Source organism: Neopsephotus bourkii, unplaced genomic scaffold (assembly GCF_033783945.1).
Source record: "Neopsephotus bourkii isolate Nb327-2 ecotype Australia unplaced genomic scaffold, CSIRO-AGI_Nbou_v1 NB_234, whole genome shotgun sequence".
NCBI lineage: Eukaryota > Metazoa > Chordata > Aves > Psittaciformes > Psittacidae > Neopsephotus > Neopsephotus bourkii.
In genome coordinates, this window is record NW_026900744.1 from 18,871,039 (window position 1) to 18,891,072 (window position 20,034).

The 20,034-nt window shown below is 44.1% G+C and overlaps 1 protein-coding gene and 1 long non-coding RNA gene across 2 annotated transcripts in view; one reads left to right on the forward strand and one right to left on the reverse strand.

The window, feature by feature from the left end:
* COLGALT2 (collagen beta(1-O)galactosyltransferase 2) overlaps nt 1–20,034 on the reverse strand; it is a 55,647-nt gene that overhangs the window by 19,667 nt on the left and 15,946 nt on the right. The gene's annotated exons all lie outside the window — the stretch shown is intronic.
* LOC133208062 (uncharacterized) lies at nt 4,071–8,418 on the forward strand. Its single transcript, XR_009724225.1, has 2 exons — nt 4,071–5,208; nt 8,038–8,418. It is a non-coding gene; the product is annotated as an uncharacterized LOC133208062 (long non-coding RNA).

Consider the following 20,034-nt stretch of genomic DNA (forward strand, 5'->3'; position numbering starts at 1 on the left):
TTGTGCAGCTACAGCTTGGCAAGCTCCACTGAGAATTTACAACCCCTTTATATTCCTCTGGGAGTATAAATACTTTCAAAAGGCCCCATGGAGAGCTAGCAAAGGTGGTGTGAAACATGTCCCTAAATGGAGGGCGCTGGAAGGATATGCATCAACTACTATAAATTGCCTATTTTGACCTCCAGCTCCAGAGACCCCAAAGCACTCCCCATAGCATCTTCCACCCTACTTAAAACCTGAGGTACCTGTAGTTAGGGGAGAGCACACAAAAGGGAGAGAGGGGGCACATCCCAAACCCTTGAGCTACTCTGAGCTATTCCAGGATAACACCTCTACCCTAAGCCATCATATGATCCTCCAGATGAGAATCAGGGCATGAACCATTTCTAGTTCATGCATCCAGAAGACATACTTCCCATGAGGTTTAGCCTGCTTTAAATTAAAAATAATTTTAAAAAATCAATAATTTAATTTCAAGTTTATGAATAAACAGAAGAACACAATCATTTAAGAACAGGAAGCTTATTTGTTGAGTATTTATTCCTGCTTATTAAAACCACAAATAATGGAAGTTCAGCAATTGAATAGAGGCTGATTTCTTTGTTTTTAACTGCTCAGCTATGACAGAGCAAGGCTGGGTTTAGCTGTATCTTCAGGGTTTGATTCTGACCAAGACCGTGGGTCAGACTGAATAATAGATCTAGTTTACAGTGTTTAGACTAAAACAATAATAGCGCTGACTTCGTAGAACAGACTAAGTCAAACTTGCTCCATTTTATGGATCACAGCTCATCCACTTAACCCATATTTTAGCACACTTGCTTGAGCCTCTCACAGCCGCTGTGCATTTCACTAGTTTCGTTCCACTTTCCTGCCACACTCCAGCTGCACAGTCACTAAACAATGGCTCCAAAATTCCTAAAATACCAGAGAACTGTGAAAATGGCTTAATGTGCATGATCATCACTGGAGTTGCAGTGGCATGAAGAAGTTCCTGCTATACAATGGGACCATACTGAAATTAGGTGTCACACAAATCAGGTGAAGATGATGATGGCCACCCTGAAGACTGTCAGAGTCAATCTTACACCATACTCATTGCCAGGTCCAGGCTAGTCTTGAGCATCCCGCAAACCCTTAAAGTAAACACACAATTTCCAGTGAGGTCCCGTTTCTCTCAGCAAATGTCATGCCAGTCCTTCTAACCCCACATAAGACCAGTGGGAACATGTGTAGGGGTTTGCTACAGTCCAGGGAGGGAAACGGGAAGCTTCAACTGCAAGCATGTTAAATTAGCCCTGGCTTTATGCTGGCTGCTACCTTGTCTCAGCCAGATTTTTCTCCATTCAGCTCTGTGCACATACAAGCCCAAAAATGTAACTGTAGAAAGCTGTTTGCCCAGATGTGCAATGGAAACCCAACACTCACAAATAAAACAGAATTTTCTTGACAAAAACACACAAAACCAACCAACAAAAAACAAAAGAAAAACAACACACAAACAAACAAACAAACAAACAACCAAACAACCCCCCACACACACACCATAGAAGCATAGAATAGTTAGGGTTGGAAAGGACCTTAAGATCATCAAGTTCCAACCCCCCTGCCATGGGCAGAGACACCTTGCACTAAACCATGTCACCCAAGGCCTCGTCCAACCTGGCCTTGAACACTGCCAGGGATGGAGCATTCACAACCTCCCCGGAAAACCTATTCCAGTGCCTCACCACCCTAACAGGAAAGAATTTCTTCCTCATATCCAATCTAAACTTCCCCTGTTTAAGTTTTAACCCATTACCCCTTGTCCTATCACTACAGTCCCTAATGAAAAGTCCCTCCCCAGCATCCCTATAGGCCCCCTTCAGATACTGGAAGGCTGCTATGACGTCTCCACGCAGCCTTCTCTTCTCCAGGCTGAACAGCCCCAACTTTCTCAGCCTGTCTTCATATGGGAGGTGCTCCAGTCCCCTGATCATCCTCGTGGCCCTCCTCTGGACTTCTTCCCACAGTTGCATGTCCTTTTTATGCTGAGGACACCAGAACTGCACACAATACTCCAGGTGAGGTCTCACAAGAGCAGAGGGGCAGGATCACCTCCTTCGACCTGCTGGTCACGCTCCTTTTGATGCAGCCCAGGATACGGTTGGCTTTCTGGGCTCCAAGCGCACACTGCTGGCTCATGCTTATTTTCTCATCTACCAGCATCCCCAAGTCCTTCTCCGCAGGGCTGCTCTGAATCTCTTCTCTGCCCAGCCTGTAGCTGTGCCTGGAATTGCTCCGACCCAGGTGTAGGACCTTGTACTTGTCATGGTTTAAGTTCATGAGGTTGGCATCAGCCCACCTCACAAGCATGTCAAGGTCCCTCTAGATGGCATTCCTTCCCTCCAGCGTATTCAACTTCAGAGAAAATTATTAACATGAAGGCTGTTTCCTCAATTGCTCAGAGTTGCTTCACAGAATCCAAAATTTTAACTAGCAGAAGAAACCTCGAAGTTGAAAGACAAGTGGTTGAGATATTGCCACTCCGCCCTCAAAAGCTAGCTACTCTCAATAGCTAAACCTTCTTTACTTCCCCAAGCAAGCCGAGGGACTGAAGGAAGCTTCTGGTCTTTATCTCCAGTTCCTACCAGGTCAGACCTCACAAGTTTTACCGCATGAACACACCACTATCCTAAGGAAAGAGCACAGCACACCGAAGACTGCTACTACCTCATCTTGCTCTGAGCTATTAGCTGCCTAGGGAAAGAATTTCTCAATATTCATTTCAGACCCCCCCACACCTGATGTTCTCCATCCTGCTTCTGGTAAGGCATCATGCCCTTGATCAAATTCACCCCAGCAGACCCCAACAGCTAACACCATCCAGAGAAAAGTGAGACACATGAATGGGAGCCTGGAGGAACCCCTAGATCTACCTGCAGGGAAACCAGTAGAAGAAAAATGGCAGTAATGGCATGATGTAGAAGGTTAATAATTTATCCCAGCAGACCTTTACGAAGACATTGATGAGACAAAGCTTTGGCACAAAGACTGCTGTCTCCAAGACTATCCACCCAGCAGCATTTCTAAGCCCAGAAGTTCTCAAAGGCAATAAAGTTTGCCACACCCTGGAAGGAACATGCCCTATGACTAGCAGTTTGGCAAACTGTTTTTCCAGCTTTCAGCCTCAAAAAATTACCCAACCAGAAAGAAAAACTAACAAACAAAAAAAAAAGAAACAACCCAACAACAAAAAAAAAAAAACACCACCACCCCAGAAAAACCAAGCAACCCAAGCCGTTCCCAAAAGCAATTATCACTGTTAGTTTCAGAACAATTCACAGTTAAGAACAAACAAAACTAGCATTCTGTTCTATCGCAACAGCTGAACCATCCCACCTAGGCACCATAAAAAAATTGCAGCTATGGTGTTTGCAGTACCACTGAATGGAAAAAAACAGGCACCTAGTGGTTTATTCTTTAATGACAACCCCTGCACAAGAAAAACAGGCAAATAAAAATGTGAGCAGGACTTGCCACTGGCAGCAAAAGCTCCTTAAGCCATGAGAGTCACGTCAGGATATTCCCCATTACGAGTTTGTAGGACTTCAAGAAGCTGAGTACAGTTAAAACTTCAGAGCTCTAACTCTAACTGGATGGACCAGTCAAACCCTGTTCATTCTTTGTGCATTTTCAGGATGCTAAGGCTATTTCTGTTGCAGATCTCACAACCACCAAATGTGGTCTGTTACCCATGTTACACCTCCCCAGTTCTGTAAAACTGACTGCCTTTTCCAGGGGTAACGAGTCAGGAAGGGTTGAGACACACAGCCTTGAGTCTTGTTTGGTACAGAAGGCAAGGCCATGGGATGAGATTACTCATGCGATAAACTGGCGGTCAGATGGCATCACATGGAAGACACTGTACTGGCAGTGTCCTGTGATGACTCCTCTTGGAAAAGGCCTACAGTAGGTGAGGTGAAGCAGTACCTTCCAATACCTGCAGAAAAGCAACTACAGTCTGCCCAAACTCTTCCTGACAGCACAAGACAAGGTGTCTTCTCTGCGAATCCTGCAAGTCTGATGGCAGGAGCATGCCATATATGAGACATCATCACCTCTCCTCACTTGCCTGTCCTAAGAAAGTGTTGTTACTATACCCTCTGATCCTTACTGATGCATGCTGTGCACTTGACAGGGTGAGGAGAGTAGATCACCTTAACTCAGCTTCATTTAGCTCACCAAGAACACAGCTTAGCAGTCCACACGGCCCTTATACTAATGCAGTGCCTAATTATTTTTTTTTTTTTTTTTTGCATAGGTTGGTGAGCACAATACTATTCCTTGTGTTTGAGTCTATCAACATTTTTCTTGGCCTGGCATCAGGTTCAAGTCACATTTTTTGAGTGGATCAGTTTGAAACATTTGCCCAGTCAAGATGAAGCAGGAGCTACAAGAAGATGTACTAAGTACAAGGCCACAGGAAGAGGAGACGTGAGCTGGCTGGCAAGGAGCACAATTCTTACCCATCGTTCTCCAGCATCATCTTCACAGTCCTCTGCTGGACTTGTTCATGCCTGTTAACATCTTTCTTCACCAAGAGGGCTCAAACCTAGATGTGATCAAACAAGTGCCTAGAAAAGGGGAATAATCCCTCCCTATGGTCTCCTGCTTTCCTTCTGTTCATGCTGCCCAGGATGCAGTTGAACTTCTCTACCAGGGCATACCATGGCTCGCATTCAGGTTGCTTTCAACCATAGGTTCAGAGGACCCCTGAGGCCTTTTCATCAGAGCTGCTCCCCAGCCTGCATGATTGCTAAGGGTTCTTACATTCCAGATGCAAGACCTGATGAAGTTTCTACAGTCAACCCTCAGCTGAAAGCCAACACCCACTGCCTACAACCAGTAACTGGGGAAGAAGACTTAAACAGCAGACTTCCCTTAACATGGACAGGTTACATCAATGACATTGGCACTAAAGAGAAGACAACTGCATGTTCAAGAGCTGATTAACAGCATTACAATTTGAAAGAAAAAAGGTCTCCTGCAAGATTTACAAACTTAAAGCCCATGCAACACAGCCAGGGAGGATGGGTGGAGTCACAAGGCAAAAAGATAAAATTCCTGCCACTCTTTTCAGAAAAGAAAGTTTAATAAATTAAACTGGAACAGACGTTCAGATGGACACTCCTGTTCCAGTAACTCGGCAGCCTTTTCCACTCAGATGTAAACTCATTTCCAAAAATTAGAAGTCAAACTTCAGAAAAGTTTGAGTGAGAATGTTCATGTAGGGGCTTCTGTCAGCATAACTATAACCACTTGAGTACTTATTTGGCTTTAACCAGTAGCCTCACTATGGACACAAGCCCTCATTGTCCATGCTCAGCTTCCTAAACTGCCCCCTCCCCAAAAAACCTCAAGTACCATGAGTAGTGGAAAAGCAAGCGCAACATTAAGCACCTACTGTTTTAATTAAGTAACATGCAAGTACCAGCATATAAGGAAAACTGCTCCTTTCACAAACTGCTTGTATTTTTTGCCTGATAATTTTTCCTCAAACTATGTTTGCAAGAAGGAGTTAATTTAGGCTGTAATGGTTATCCTCCTCTTTTCGTCCCTAAAAAAAGGGGGGAATAAATCACACTTTTTTACTTCTTCACATCCCAGACTGTTCTCCCAAGCTATTTACAGCCGGTTTACCTCAGGCACTGGGTCAGAGGAGAAAGTTTTCACCTTCACCATCTGTACAGGGAAAGTACTAGAGGACAAAAACATCACTGTGTGCCTCTGGCTTGTCAAAGTACATGGCACATTGTAACACAAGTTGTGGAAAACTCTACAGCCAGGCCCCTACAGTAATTTTCCTACTGAATTCAACATTTACCAACTCTTCCCTTGGGCAAACAGGGAGGGAGGGAGAGATTCAAACACAGGTAAGTACTTCATGTTCAAGAAGCATATACTGCAAAGCAGAGTCAGAACTGGAGGCAGCTAGCTCTCAAAAACAAAAGCTAGAATGAGGATCCTTTCCCTTTCTGTGTTTTGAAGCTTCTAAGTCTTGAGAAGGGTGTTGGGTTCTCCCTTTACTGCTATGAGAGCCAAACGCAGCCAAGCATATACCACAGATGACAATGGTCAGAACTGTCAGATGACAATGGTTAGGGTTGCAGTGAGAATGGCTCACACAAAGAGGACATCCATGGCTTTCCTGGGCTCTTGCTGCAGCACTGAGTTGGATATGTAATCAAGTCCAAGGAAACCTCATAGATACCAATTTTAGCTGTCTCCCTCGGTTTTTCTCTGCCTGCAGCCAGGGATTCAATTACCCATAAGGCTTCCTATGAGATGTAGTCCAATACTGAGTTCCACTGAAACAAGAGCCATGTTTTGGCCACATGCCTTAAACTCACAAGGTCTTACCCAAAGCAAAGCCCAAAGTCAATGGAAAGCATGTTATTCGATCACTCCTAATAACCGGAACATAGAAACTGGTGACAAGAGCACCAGTAGCTCACCTTGGCCACCTTCCACAGAACAGAATAGCAATAAAGCATTCAGAGATAGATTTCATCTCAAACAGCGATGAAGGAAGTATATTTCTGTACACTGTGTTTTCTACAACTTGTGGTAACAGAGGTGCGACAGATTGGACCTAGAACCGCTCCACGTCCTCACACATTTGAGGTAGTGAGGCAGAATGGAAGGAGTTCACCTGCAGAGTCCTATCCTTCCCCTTTTGTTAGGGGTAATACAGATGCCTAGGGAATATGCAGTTCAGGCCCAGCTCTCTCACTGTTTGCTTAGCAAGGCCACTTAACCTGCCACCTGCCAGCTTATTAAGAAATGCTGAATTCTACGTTTTTTTGAGTCAGCAGAGCTCTGTCCCCTACTCCTGGTATAATGGCTATAGCCAAAACTAGGCTCACCAGATGGGAAAGCTCAGCCCTAGGGGTAAGACTCAGCGTGTTTACAACTGCTGCCCTGAGCTAGTAGCATCAGAGCACCACACAGGGAGTTTCCCCAATGATTTGGGAAAACACTAGGGATTTCAAACCCCAGAGTATTAGAAAATCCATGTGACTTCATCCAGCACTAGGTATTACTTTCAAGTTGCTACAACAGTCCAATGGTTTTTACCACAGTGCTAATGACAAGCAATGAATGGAAAACTATGTGAAGTTTAACACCTTAAGTATAACTAAAGAAAAGCAAAAATAGGGAAGACAGCAAGGTACTTCTGGCTTTGCAAGGCTTGCTACAGGCCTCCAAGTTGCTTGGATCCTGCAGCAAATGCCTCCAGCTTTCAGTCACTTTAGGCAGATTGAAGAGCTCCCTGGTCTGAGTGGAGAACTGAGATCACTGTCACACACAGGCTACCCTGATTGATGACTGTGCTTATTCTGGGTATAAATTCAGCCATGACAAAAATAACTGGGGGAAAAAAAATAAAAAAATCCAGCAATGGATCCCTAATACGAATCAAATGCAAATTCGGATTTAGATTTCCCAAAACAAGTGGTAAATTAAGTAACAGATGAGTCATTTCTCCCTGCCTTTTTGTTTGAATGCTGCCAGACATAGAAAACCTATTCAGAATATAAGAACCACCAACCTGACAGTTTCCACTGTGAACCAGTGATGAATTAGCTTGACTAGGAAACAGTGCAGATGGAAGAGACTGGTATGGTATGGATCCTAAAGGGAAGGAAAAAGATTCAAAACAAAACAGAGGCAAAACACTTCTGAAACCCAGTGACAGAAAAGCTCCAAAGACAGTAGAGAACTACCAGAAAGCAGCTGCACCATTACAACAGCCTGAGACAAAGTTCCATAGCTATGGCTCTACCTTCCCCCTGAGGAACACAGCACACTATCCACTCCAAAGCATCTGGGTTTTACTGCCTCTAGCATGGCCTGATGCACGAGTAAAGTGTTGTTCAGTACCCATTTGGGCAATATACCCTGATTTCCCAAATCTTGTTCACCCATCATGGAGGAGACTCAGTTAATAAACAATTTTCTTGTAGTTAGAAACACTCTTGTGTTGCTTTGCAGATATTTGTGCTGCTCTCTAGGCTGCCAGCCCTACTTTTCATCTATTAACCCAAGACTTGATATCTCAAATCTCAACAGATATCAATGGGATCAGAGGACAAGACATCATGGGACACCACCAAGCTAAGCCCACAACAGTGCAGTTCAAAGTCTGTGTACAGATTTAAACCTTCCTTACACCACCACTTATTTTAGTGCAATTATGCTCACACACTTCATTAGTAAGGCCTGAATATTCAGATACAAGTTCAAAGAACTGTTTAAGCATTTTAAAAAGTTGCTAAAATCTTAATGTATGTGTAAGACTTTCTGACATCATAGGGACTTGGCATTTGTTCTAGGGTTTTCCTTAATTCCTTAATAAAGGACAGACTTCTGGAATTTGGAAGTTCTTTTCTTTCCCTCCTCCCCCCCCCCCCCCCCCCCCCCCCCCCAGTTGTTTTAACTTGGCCCCCTGGTGGAGATGTGGTCTGAGCCCACATCAGTGGCAGGGAGCTGCCTGGGGTGCAGAGCCAGCAACAAGAGAAGCAACACTCCCAGGCTGGGCAGCTATACAAGAGCAGAACCTCACGGTACAGGAATGCAACAAGTACGTCTCTTCTCTAATTCTTTCCCAGTGCCCTTCAGCACCTCATGGATAATGGATTTTGCTGGCAGCAGCAAGCTTGAAACCTGCAATGGTCTTCCAAGCCCAAGTAAGAGAATGATTCACAGATGTATGTGTGTGTATTTTCATACACCAAGATCTTTGCTCTCTTCAAACTACCTCAAGAATCTCGCACTTTTCTGCTTCTCACTCCCTGAGATCCTCAGGTTGTCTCCAATAGTACTATGACAAGAATATGCTTACACGAGTGCACACAGACACAACAGGTTAATCAATTTCACCCAGAAAAGCCATGCCAACATATTAAATAAATAAATAAATATCCATGCTTATCAGCTTCTGTGGCACCCATATAGAGGGAGTTCTCTTGGCGTGCAAGGGAGGTTCCTGCTGCCTCCATCCCAATTCCTCTCTTTGTCTTGCTTTACTTCTCCCTGTGGTCGCTCTGCTCCAGACAAAGCTTTAAAAGAAACAGAAAATACATCTGCATCTGGCCTTGTGAATATTTCCAAGCAGACTTGGCTTCAAGGGAACAACTCCCCTAGAAAAAGCCCAGGAAATCTCACACGCACAGGGTCAGGGCTGTGACTAGCAGCTGAAATAGATTTGCTCAAACAAGAAATTAACTGCAACAGTTCCGTAATTTCTGAAGGGATAGCTTGTTCCCACAAGTTGCTAATTGAAACACCAGCTAATGCAGCTGTTCAACATTAAGGGAAGTGTGTAAGCCACTCAGAAGGAACACTGGTTGATACGCTGGAGGGAAGGAATGCCATCCAGAGGGACCTTGACACGCTTGTGAGGTGGGCTGATGCCAAACTCATGAAGTTTAACCATGCCAAGTGCAAGGTCCTACACCTGGGTCGGAGCAATCCCAGACACAGCTACAGGCTGGGCAGAGAAGAGATTCAGAGCAGCCCTGCAGAGAAGGACTTGGGCGTGCTGGTTGATGAGAAAATGAACATGAGCTGGCAGTGTGCGCTTGCAGCCCAGAAAGCCAACCGTATCCTGGGCTGCATCAGAAGGAGTGTAACCAGCAGCTCAAAGGAGGTGATCCTGTCCCTCTGCTCTGCTCTTGTGAGACCTCACCTAGAGTATTGTGTGCACTTCTGGTGTCCTCAGCATAAAAAGGACATGCAACTGTTGGAACAAGAGGAGGGCCACGAGGTTGAGCAGGGGACTGGAGCATCTCCCGTATGAAGACAGGCTGAGAAAGTTGGGGCTGTTCAGCCCGGAGAAGAGAAGGCTGCATGGAGACCTCATAGCAGCCTTCCAGTATCTGAAGGGGGCCTATAGGGATGCTGGGGAGGGACTCTTCATTAGGGACTGTAGTGATAGGACAAGGGGTAATGGGTTAAAACTTAAACAGGTTAAGTTTAGATTGGATATAAGGAGGAAGTTATTTCCTGTGAGGGTGGTGAGGCACTGGAATGGGTTCAGCAGGGAGCTTGTGAATGCTCCATCCCTGGCAGTGTTCAAGGCCAGGTTGGACGAGGCCTTGGGTGACATGGTTTAGTGCAAGGTGTCTCTGCCCATGGCAGGGGGGTTGGAACCACGTAATCTTAAGGTCCTGTCCAACCCTAACTATTCTATGATTCTATGAAATATTCTTGGCTCTGGTAACAAAAAAATAGATAGGTTTTAAAGGGTAGAATCTGTTCAAATTTAGGTGCTCAGTAGCACTTATTTTTAAATGGGGACATTGAATATAGCCCCATACTGCATTAGTAAGGGTCCCCCAAAATAGGAACATCTGAAAAGCTCTCAGTCTCTGTATCAAGCCTGCAGAAAAATGAGTGAAAGGCTCCCACAGCCTGCCTCGCCTCCAGTAAGAAGACTCAGGTCATGGCCCACCACTACGTGCTCAGTACTGGAGAGAAAGGTAGACCCAAGTCCTTCCACCCAGTGCCTTACTTTCTAGTTTTCTTATTTTCCCAAAAAAAAAGTTATAGCCATGTATCCTGTGTTCAGCAGTACAGTCAATTTTTCTCCTTAATAGCTGGTGTGGTGCTGTGGTCTTGACATTCAGCCTGAGAACAAAGCTGATAACACTGATGTTTTATTTGTTGCTCAGTAATGTTTACTCTGACCAAGGACTTTCTCAGTCTCATGCTCTGCCAGGGAGGAGGGCAAGCTGGGAGGAAGCAGAGACAGGACACCTGACCCAAACTGACCAAAGGGTATTCCATACCACAGCATGTCATGCCCATTATATAAACTGGGGGCAGTTACCTGGAAGGGCTAAATCGCTGCTCAGGTTGTGCTGGGTATCAGTCGGCGGGTGGTGAGCAACTGTATTCTCTTCCCTTGTTATTTCCCTTATCATTATTACTATTGGTGGCAGCAGTAGTGATTTGTGTTATACCTCAGTTACTGGACTGCTCTTATCTCAACCCGTGGGAGTTGCATTCTTTTGATTCTCCTCCCCATCCCTCCGGGAGTGGGGGAAGGAAGCGGGGGGGAGTGAGTGAACAGCTGCATGGTTTCTGAGTGACAGGCTGAGCTCAAACACAACACTGTGCCCTCACTACATGTATCAGTAAGCATACAGTGCCTGTCTCCCAGCCCACCACCACCAGAGGTGTATCTTTCACTTTTTACAGTTTTACATATACAATATTGAGATTCTCAGAATGTAAAAGTAGTTTTTGCAGCATGCCAGGGAAGAAAACCTAATTGCTCTCTACGTCTTCCTTTACCTTCCCTGCCTTTCCCTCAACCTCACCTCTTTTCTCAGGTTACATTAACAGTCAAAAGCTTGCGTTACTACTTCAAACCAAGACCTCTCTTCTTTTGCTGATATACTGTAGTACTGGTATGGATCAAGAGACTTCTCCTTTGAAGCAGGAAAAGAAAAATTGAGTACTTATTTCAGTATTATGTGGTTGAGACAGGTATTCTCCATTATTCCAAAGTGTTTAAGAATGTACCTTTCCAGACAAGAAATTTTTAGGAACTCTCGACTTAAAATACGAACTATGACTTCCCTTCTATTATGAATGGATTTTAATTCTAATCATATCCTACAAGACTTAATCAAAGTCATTTTAACACACAGAGGAACACTTTTTATTGTAATCCACATATTGTACAATTAAATGGCTACAAATAAAAGTAATTTTTCCTCACTTCCCCAGTGCAGGCTAACAGAAATAATATAAAAAAAAATAGAAAATGGAAAGAGAATATTTTAAATCATGTCACTAATTAGGAGTTCAAGCAGCAATAAGAAACACACCAAGCTAATTCTGGAGCAAAGGAACAATACACAATAATTTCACAGAATAATTGACCATTTCTTGTGAAAATTTTGCTGATACACCACAATAGAGACATTCTTCCTGAAGGCTTTCAGCAATATTTTCTTTTAGGCCACAGGAAATATAAAATAGGAACACAGTGGTTTGCATATCAACCCAGACCAAGAAAAAGAAACAATGCTAGTAATAGTGGTCTCCAAGATGAAACCCAAATTTAGCATTTGAAGGTCTACTTCAAAGTAGGGAAGACCTGCAAGAGAAATGTAAGAACAGAACATAAACTGTTCTTCCTACAAGCAAAGTGGCTAAGGATGCTTGGCCATCCAGAAAAATTTTAGAATCATAGAATAGTTAGGGTTGGACAGGACCTTAAGTGGTTCCAAACCCCCTGCCATGGGCAGGGACACCTCACACTAAACCATCTCACCCAAGGCTTCGTCCAACCTGGCCTTGAACACTGCTAGGGATGGAGCATTCACAACCTCCTTGGGCAACCCATTCTAGTGCCTCACCACCCTCACAGGAAAGAATTTCCTCCTTATATGCAACCTAAACTTCCCCTGTTTAAGTTTTAACCCATTACCCCTTGTCCTATCACTACAGTCCCTAATGAAGAGTCCCTCCCCAGCATCCCTATAGGCCCCCTTCAGATACTGGAAGGCTGCTATGAGGGCTCCACGCAGCCTTCTCTTCTCCAGGCTGAACAGCCCCAACTTTCTCAGCCTGTCTTCATACAGGAGGTGCTCCAGTCCCCTGATCATCCTCATGGCCCTCCTCTGGACTTGTTCCAACAGTTCCATGTCATTTTTATGTTGAGGACACCAGTTCTGGTGTCCTCTCATGAGGACATCAGAACTTTTGCCTCTGGAAATTGAAAAATAGGTATGTTCAGAAGAGCAGGAAATGCTCAAAATAAAGTAGTCACTGAAAACCACTAGTATTTCATATTTTCACATCAGTCTCCCTGGAACTTCCAACGTCTACACACAGCTTGATGCAAACTGATGAAAACAGAGATTTCTTTCACCTGCAGTGACCTTCAGACTATAGCTCAAAAACCTTCTCATGCTTGAAGAAATCCATTCAATCTGCTCAGGAGTTTCCAATTGTCCTTTATCTTTCCCCATGTGTAAGCTTTCCCTTCAAGCTGCTAGGCAAGTGCAGAATAAGTGATAAAGACACATCAGTGTTACGTATCAGTAAGTCCCTGGGCAACATTCATTCTCAAATCAGACTGTCTCCTATTGAAAGCACAGGTATAAACTCAATGGAATCAAACTGCTGGGAGCTCCCACTAGCACATGAAGCAGGACTGGCAGGTTGCAATTGCTGTGCTAAGTGCTCTCAGCATCCTGCAGACTTTCTGCAAGTGACATGCAGGCTTCAAACCAACAGTCAGTTGCAGGGCAAGGAACAGACCCCAGCAAGAATGAATGAAAAAGCCAACAGGCAACCATGACAAGAAGTCCCCAATGCCCCTGAACTGCAAGGACATACACTGCATCACATGGTCACCCTCTAGCCTGGTTTAAACAAACCAGGGCTGCTCTACACCAAAACTCACTACTTTTTGTTAGCAGCTTTTCAAGAAAACCCCTGCACAGACCAGGCAATAGAACTGCCACCCCAAGTTATCTGCTTGAAGTCAAATCTTCATTTAGGGCTGATTTCCATCCAGACCCTGCAGCTCTCCAGTGGACCAGAAATTCCTTTGCTGCTGCTGCAGGCTGAATAGGACTGTCAAATGGACAACAGCACCAAGCCTTCCAGACCTAGTCTCCAACAAGTTGCAATATGCCTACATACTCAGGTGCACAGACACATCAATTAGAAAACCTCAGCTGTAAAACATTTCATGAATGTGCAGCAACTTCTGAAAAAATGTGGCACAAGTGCTAGGAGCTATCCTCCAGTTCAGCTGGTCTGGAAGATTTTTGAGGATTCAGGTACATACTTGCTGAGCAACAGCTTGCTAAATTCCACCTCTCTAGGCTTTTGGACAGTAGTCATGTTACAGTGCTCTCTACTAAGCCTGCACAGCTTACTGGAGGTCCTCATGCTTTTCTGCAACCCTAGTGTCCACCCCTCTGAGAAGGGTCCTTGGATCAACAGCTTCACAGAGTTAGAAAAAGCTGGGGCATACGTACGCCCCATGGGTACATGTCCATTCCACCAGAAGCAACAATCTGCGTTTGCCCATGAAGGTTTAGAAAGCAGGAGTTACAGGCAGGAAGAAATTCTGGACTCAGCCACCATCCCAAGCTCAGGACTGCCCGAGTGAAGCAGTCGCATCAAAGAGTCTCCCAGCAACAATACCTGCAACCACAAGAAGGATCCCATCAACTTCCAGGAGGCTGGAATTTTTAATTCATGCTCCTGGGGCATGCAGGCCAATGAGCCCAGTGCAAAGTATTTTATTTCTGTTGCACCACCATATGGAAATGTTTAATCATGAAAGACACCAAAACAAAGTGGAGGACACCCAGCATTTGGCTGAAGAACAACTGGTCCTCTGCATAACCTGCCCTCCAACAGAAAAGGGCCAGCCCTCAGCTCCACTGTCTGCTGGCAATGTACACACTGGTATTCATTTACACCTTCCCTGTTCCAGCTCTGTGTGGCTCACTTGCAGCGTAGCTGTTGAGAGAAATTAGCTTGGCCAAGCCGACACTACAAATAAATCCCCTCGCCAATTTGCATTCAGAAATATGACTCTGCACTTCTTCATGAAAGGACCCACTGTCTGGGCATAGAGAGGGCTGTGGTAGGAGCATGTCCCAGAGGAACAGATCACTACAGACACATGGAGAAATCCCAGCACTGCTGTGAAAGTGCAGAGTATTATTGTCAAACACACAGTTCTCTCTTTGCTATGCTCTCACACAGAACTTTGCCAAGTTTAAAGGTTTAGACTCTGAGACAAAACTCCAGGCTTGCCTTGCACAGACAAACCCCAATTATAACAATTTAACTAAGTTTCTCCCCATTGCTTATGCATGTAAATCTCCACCCAAAAGACCTGAATACTACCACCAGAAATGGATGATACAGATTATAAAAACAAATCTAAACCCAAGGAGGAAGGGCAACCCCTTCCCTACTCGTAGCACAGGTTAATCTCAGGTACAAGGGGGTGTTGTACCAGGTATCAGACTTACAGAAGCAGACAAAGTCAGCAAGACTTTTTCGAAGGAATTCAACTTCAGGATGGCTTGAGAACAGCAGTTTTAAAACTGTGATGAACAGACATCTGTGGATTATTTCTAGTTTGTTTGTGAAAGGTAACTTAAAAAACCCCAAAATACCATAAATAAGATGCTATGCAGGCACCTGCATTCTCACAGGTAAAATGCGCTGGGTTTACGCTTAAGCAACAGAATAACATTTCCCTTTTATCCTAAACGGATTAGACCAATGCCCTCATCAGAATCAAAATGTGCCCATCTAAAACTTTACTGTGCGATCCCCAACACGGTCTCAGCGGGCAGCACAGTAAGCCATCTGTGTACCTAGAAACTCATAACTCGAGTTTATTCTTACAGTGCAAGATAACAGGATCAAGGCTGACATAGGCACATAAGAAACATGCCTGCTTTCCTGAGACAGCTGTGCAGTACTGGGAGCATACAGGCGAACAGGGCAAGCATAAGGACAATAAAGCCCCAGGTGGTTGTAACATTTAGTACAGACAGAGAAGTAGAAAGAGAAGTAACTTTCTTTACTGCTTCTTTTACAGCCGCTGTACTAGCAAGCCAGCATCCTTTCGGACTGAAAGTGTTAACACAGAACCTGCTTTTAAAATACAGCCAGGAGGTACAGCAAGTAGAAGTCAACCTGGGATCTGAAAAAAATCCCTCACAAGGAGGAGAGTTGCCATGTTTTTTGTCCTGTACTTCACATGAGATCCAGTCACTTGCCTAGACCACAAGCAAATCTGTATGCAAGCTGGCCTTCCTCCTGCTGCTGGAGCACCTCCTCTTACACAGACCACAAAGCACTGACCAAGCCTTAAAGCTGTCCTAAGGGGCAACCAACTCCAGTGTTTCTGGAAGAAGTACCTTTAAGAAGAATAAATTAGTCTGCAAGCAAGGAAAATGCTATTATTGCTTTTACAGCCAGAAGATGTGTCAATTAAAGGCTTTGTCTAGAGCACAGCACAAGGTGAGGCAAGGAAAAGGACTGATCTCTTCATTAGATCACCTACAGATCACCAGTCTGCCTCCTCACACACACACCAGCAGTGCTGGGCACCCCAAGCCAGCCTGTACGGGAAAAGCGCAAACAAGAACGCACTGGTAGAAACCAGGAGAAAACCGGGCCCACAAGCTCAGAGCTCCGGGTGAACACTGGAGACAGCACAGCTGAATAAGCTAGGACAAGAGCTTCAGATGCCATCTCATGGGCAAGTCACATCACAGCTGACACTGGATTTGCACTATTTATCCCATTTAACATCACTATGTGCTGAAGCACATTCTTGGCCACTCAGGAGCATGGCTGGTAGGAAATGTCACAGCCCTCCAAGAAGGCACAGGGCTGAGACCTCTCTCCAACCACAGGAAAGCATTTCTGCTTCTTAAAACACTTATGAAGCTCACCTGCAGTATCAAAAACAAGAAAAGAAACTTCAAAACACAAAAGCAAACATTAGCTGTGTACCAGATGCTCCTGGGAAGACTGAAGCCCGAAACTCACCTAACACTATCTTCAGGTCCTTCCAAAGATATCCAAGTTGTTTATAACAGCTGCTACTGATGGGAGCCACATGAAGGAAACTGAACACACAGCTAAAAAACGATCATGACACACATCCCAAGATGTTGCTGCTTGCTGTAGGGTAAGGCAATCAAAGGGCACAATGGGTGTAGGCCAGGATAATATGTCTTCAAGGCAAGGTATGTGCACTGGCTTTACAGTGTGCATTAACATTAAAAAGAGTAAGGAATCATACAGAAAAGAGTGCAGGAAAAGTATAAATAAATATATAAATTAATAAAAGTTCAACATCAATCCAACTGGCCATTTACTGTCTCCGAATGATAAAATGGCAAATGACTACAGAACTTTCATCTCTGCAGCAGAGGTTTACCCAACCAGCAGGATAACCCTAGGAGGGGAAAATCTGGGAATCAGGTTGCCTCTTTAGCTATTACTCAGTACCTACATGTGGATAAGCCTACATCTTGCATTGTATTGCACTCACCATCCAGGCCTTTAGGGATTTACTTATGCCTTCATGGAGTTAATTAGCTCAGTATCCATTCCCAAGCACTTTGCTAAGTCCAGGAAGCTCAAAGTCTTTGCCACATCATGTCCTTCCTGCACTGTTAAGCTAAGTTTGACATTTGAGGCCCGACTTCCCATCTGTGCCCATCTTCTGAACAGTTAGCAGACCCTCCTCTCCACCACCTATATTAAACTCAGTCTCTACCACCACCCAACCATGCCAAGGTTGTACATGGGGCCAGCCAGGGCTATGACTGAAATGTAGTTTGCTCCTCTTAATACTCCACTAAGTTGCATAGCCAAAGGCTAAAGCACCCTAGTTAGTCACAGAGTCAGGAATAAAAGATTTTTGCCTCTTCATGGGTTATCAGAGCTTCAGAGAGCACCCTTAAAAAGGAACACAGCCAGAAAAATGCACGTCATTTAACTTCTTATATTCTGGAATCAAGGACTCAGCAATAAAAAGGCAAAACCAAAGTGTTAATGCTGGAGATGTAACCAGCACGTCTCTCCCAGAATAAGCCACACCCCTAACAGTCTAATAGCCCAACCAATGCATAATCCTTACAGACCTACAGGATGAAGTTAAACATATGCAGCATGTGAAGCATATCAATCAGGCTGTACATTTCCCTTAATTTACTACAGATTTGCAGCAAACAAACAGTGAGTTTCATTGTCCTCTCACTGGCACACGTTTCACTTAACATAAAGGAGTTTATTCCAAACTTTGCTGTCACCAACATTAAACTACAGCTTACAGTCATTAGCAAGTTATTTTAAAGTTAGGCTTTGCTGAAAGCCGCATGGAACTTGAGACTTCATAATTTTGGCCTAACAATTTTCTAGCAGCCAGTTACACTGGAAAATGGACATACTCTGAATGGTGTGGAATGGCACAGTGCTTCAAAATAAATGGATTATGTCATATTTGCTGGCAAGTTTACCGTAATTAAGTAAGAAATTAGAAAAACAACTCTGCAGCCAAGCAGGGAAAAAAAAAAAATAAAAATCAACCTTTACATGTGAAGTAGAGACTTTTCCTGTATGTCATTTGTAATTTTGTCCATGACATTTCAGATGAAGGAACATCTGAAAAGGTGACTATCTCATAAGCTGAGAGAGTTCTAAATATGGGGGAGAAGAGAGAGGAAAAGGGAAACACTTTGCTAGCATGAAATAGTCACAAATTAAAATTTACTGAATTTTACTCATGGACACATTTTACAGTGTTCTCACCCTGAATAGCTAAGTGTACCCACCTTCAGTGTACTCTGGGAATTAGGCAGTATGAATCACACAGGCCAGAGGGTATGCCTGGAAGCCCCCAAAATCCATAGCAAATGTCTCAACCTCCCCAAGCACTCCATTGAGGCAGTATTATAGCTTCATTTTACAGGCAGGGAAAGTCACAAAAAAGGAGTGGGTGTCACGGCTGGGAATGATAAAACAAGCCTACACCCTGTCCAAAATATACACTAAAATAAGCTATAGATATCCAGCTTTTGTAGAGCAGTTTACTTAACACATTCACAGAGTATTTGTCAGATGAGTGGTAAATCTGTGGCCATGGCAATCTCAACAAATTTTCCTTCGTGTTGCCTTCAAACTCCCGCAAGCTCAAAGGCAAAGTCTCTCTTCCTGTCCGAGCATTTTGCCTTCCTCACTGAAAAAAACCCTGGGGTTTGGGGGATGTGGCTCTAGATTCTTTTTCTTTTTGTTTTTTTTTTTTTAAGCAGTGAAGCACTTGTACTACAGAGGAGGAAAAAACAAAACAAAACACAATAAAACATCTCCAGGATTAGAAATACTTTCACATGCTTCTAAAACAAGTGGATGACTTGACTGAGCTGAGGCCCTAACTCCAGCCTGTACAGTGCTAAACTTGACTTAATACTGTTGCAGTGTCTCAAATCTAGGCCCAAACCTGTTGAGTTCTTTGCTCAGCCAACTGCATCCTTTGCTGACCTGTTCCAGCCTCACAGGCACCAGGCCTGTGGGTAATAGAGGGCTGTGACTCCAAGTTGGTTTATTAATGGCTTTTCATTGTTTTGTACTTCGAATGGTATGCTTCTAAGCAAGCTGTCAAACCTGGCAGCTAAACCTCTGTTCTTGCTTCCTGAGAACTCAGTTGGCAGGAGGAAATAAATAAAAAGAAGAGAAAAGGTTGTCTGTCATCTCAGCACAGAACAACATGGTCCTCTGAACTAACATCATACCATTAACAACCCCAGCACTAAACACAGCTGTGTGTAAGCAAAGCATTTCTATTTTTAAGCTCCAAATACTGTGGTCTAGCTAAAATTTCTGGGTCTAAAACTTCCATTTGCGATGCCTTCTTTCACTCACAGCTGGAGGAATGCACACAGCTTCTCCTATGGAAGGAGGCATAGGCACACATGTGCAGGACACACACATGTGCAGGACACACACATGTGCAGGACACATGGCTACTGGTTGGTGAACACACATGAAATACTATAGGTGCTAAAATCAGAACACATTTTCTATTGGAAAAGACTAAGTCTAGACTTAGACTGATGGAAAACCGGTGCTATGCTGATGGCTCACTTAAAGAGAAGAAAAACTGAGTTCACAACATTTCTCCAATCTTGTAAGCTAACAGCTCTGCAGCCTTCTGTAAATAATGCTGTGTATTTCTCACCCCCAATTGAGGAAAAGGGATCATGAAAACGAAGTGACATTTAAACAAAGTATAGGATTGCTTACATTCCAGTACACAGCAAAGCAATTCTCACTTCTGCTGGTCCATACTCTTTGTGGGGGTTTCAGGAAATGTCACTGGAAAGGTCCAGATTTCAGGGAGAGCAAAGCACTGAGGACTGCATCAGCACGTGTGGTAAATGTACACAGAGAAGAAAGCAAATAAACAATCTGTTTTAA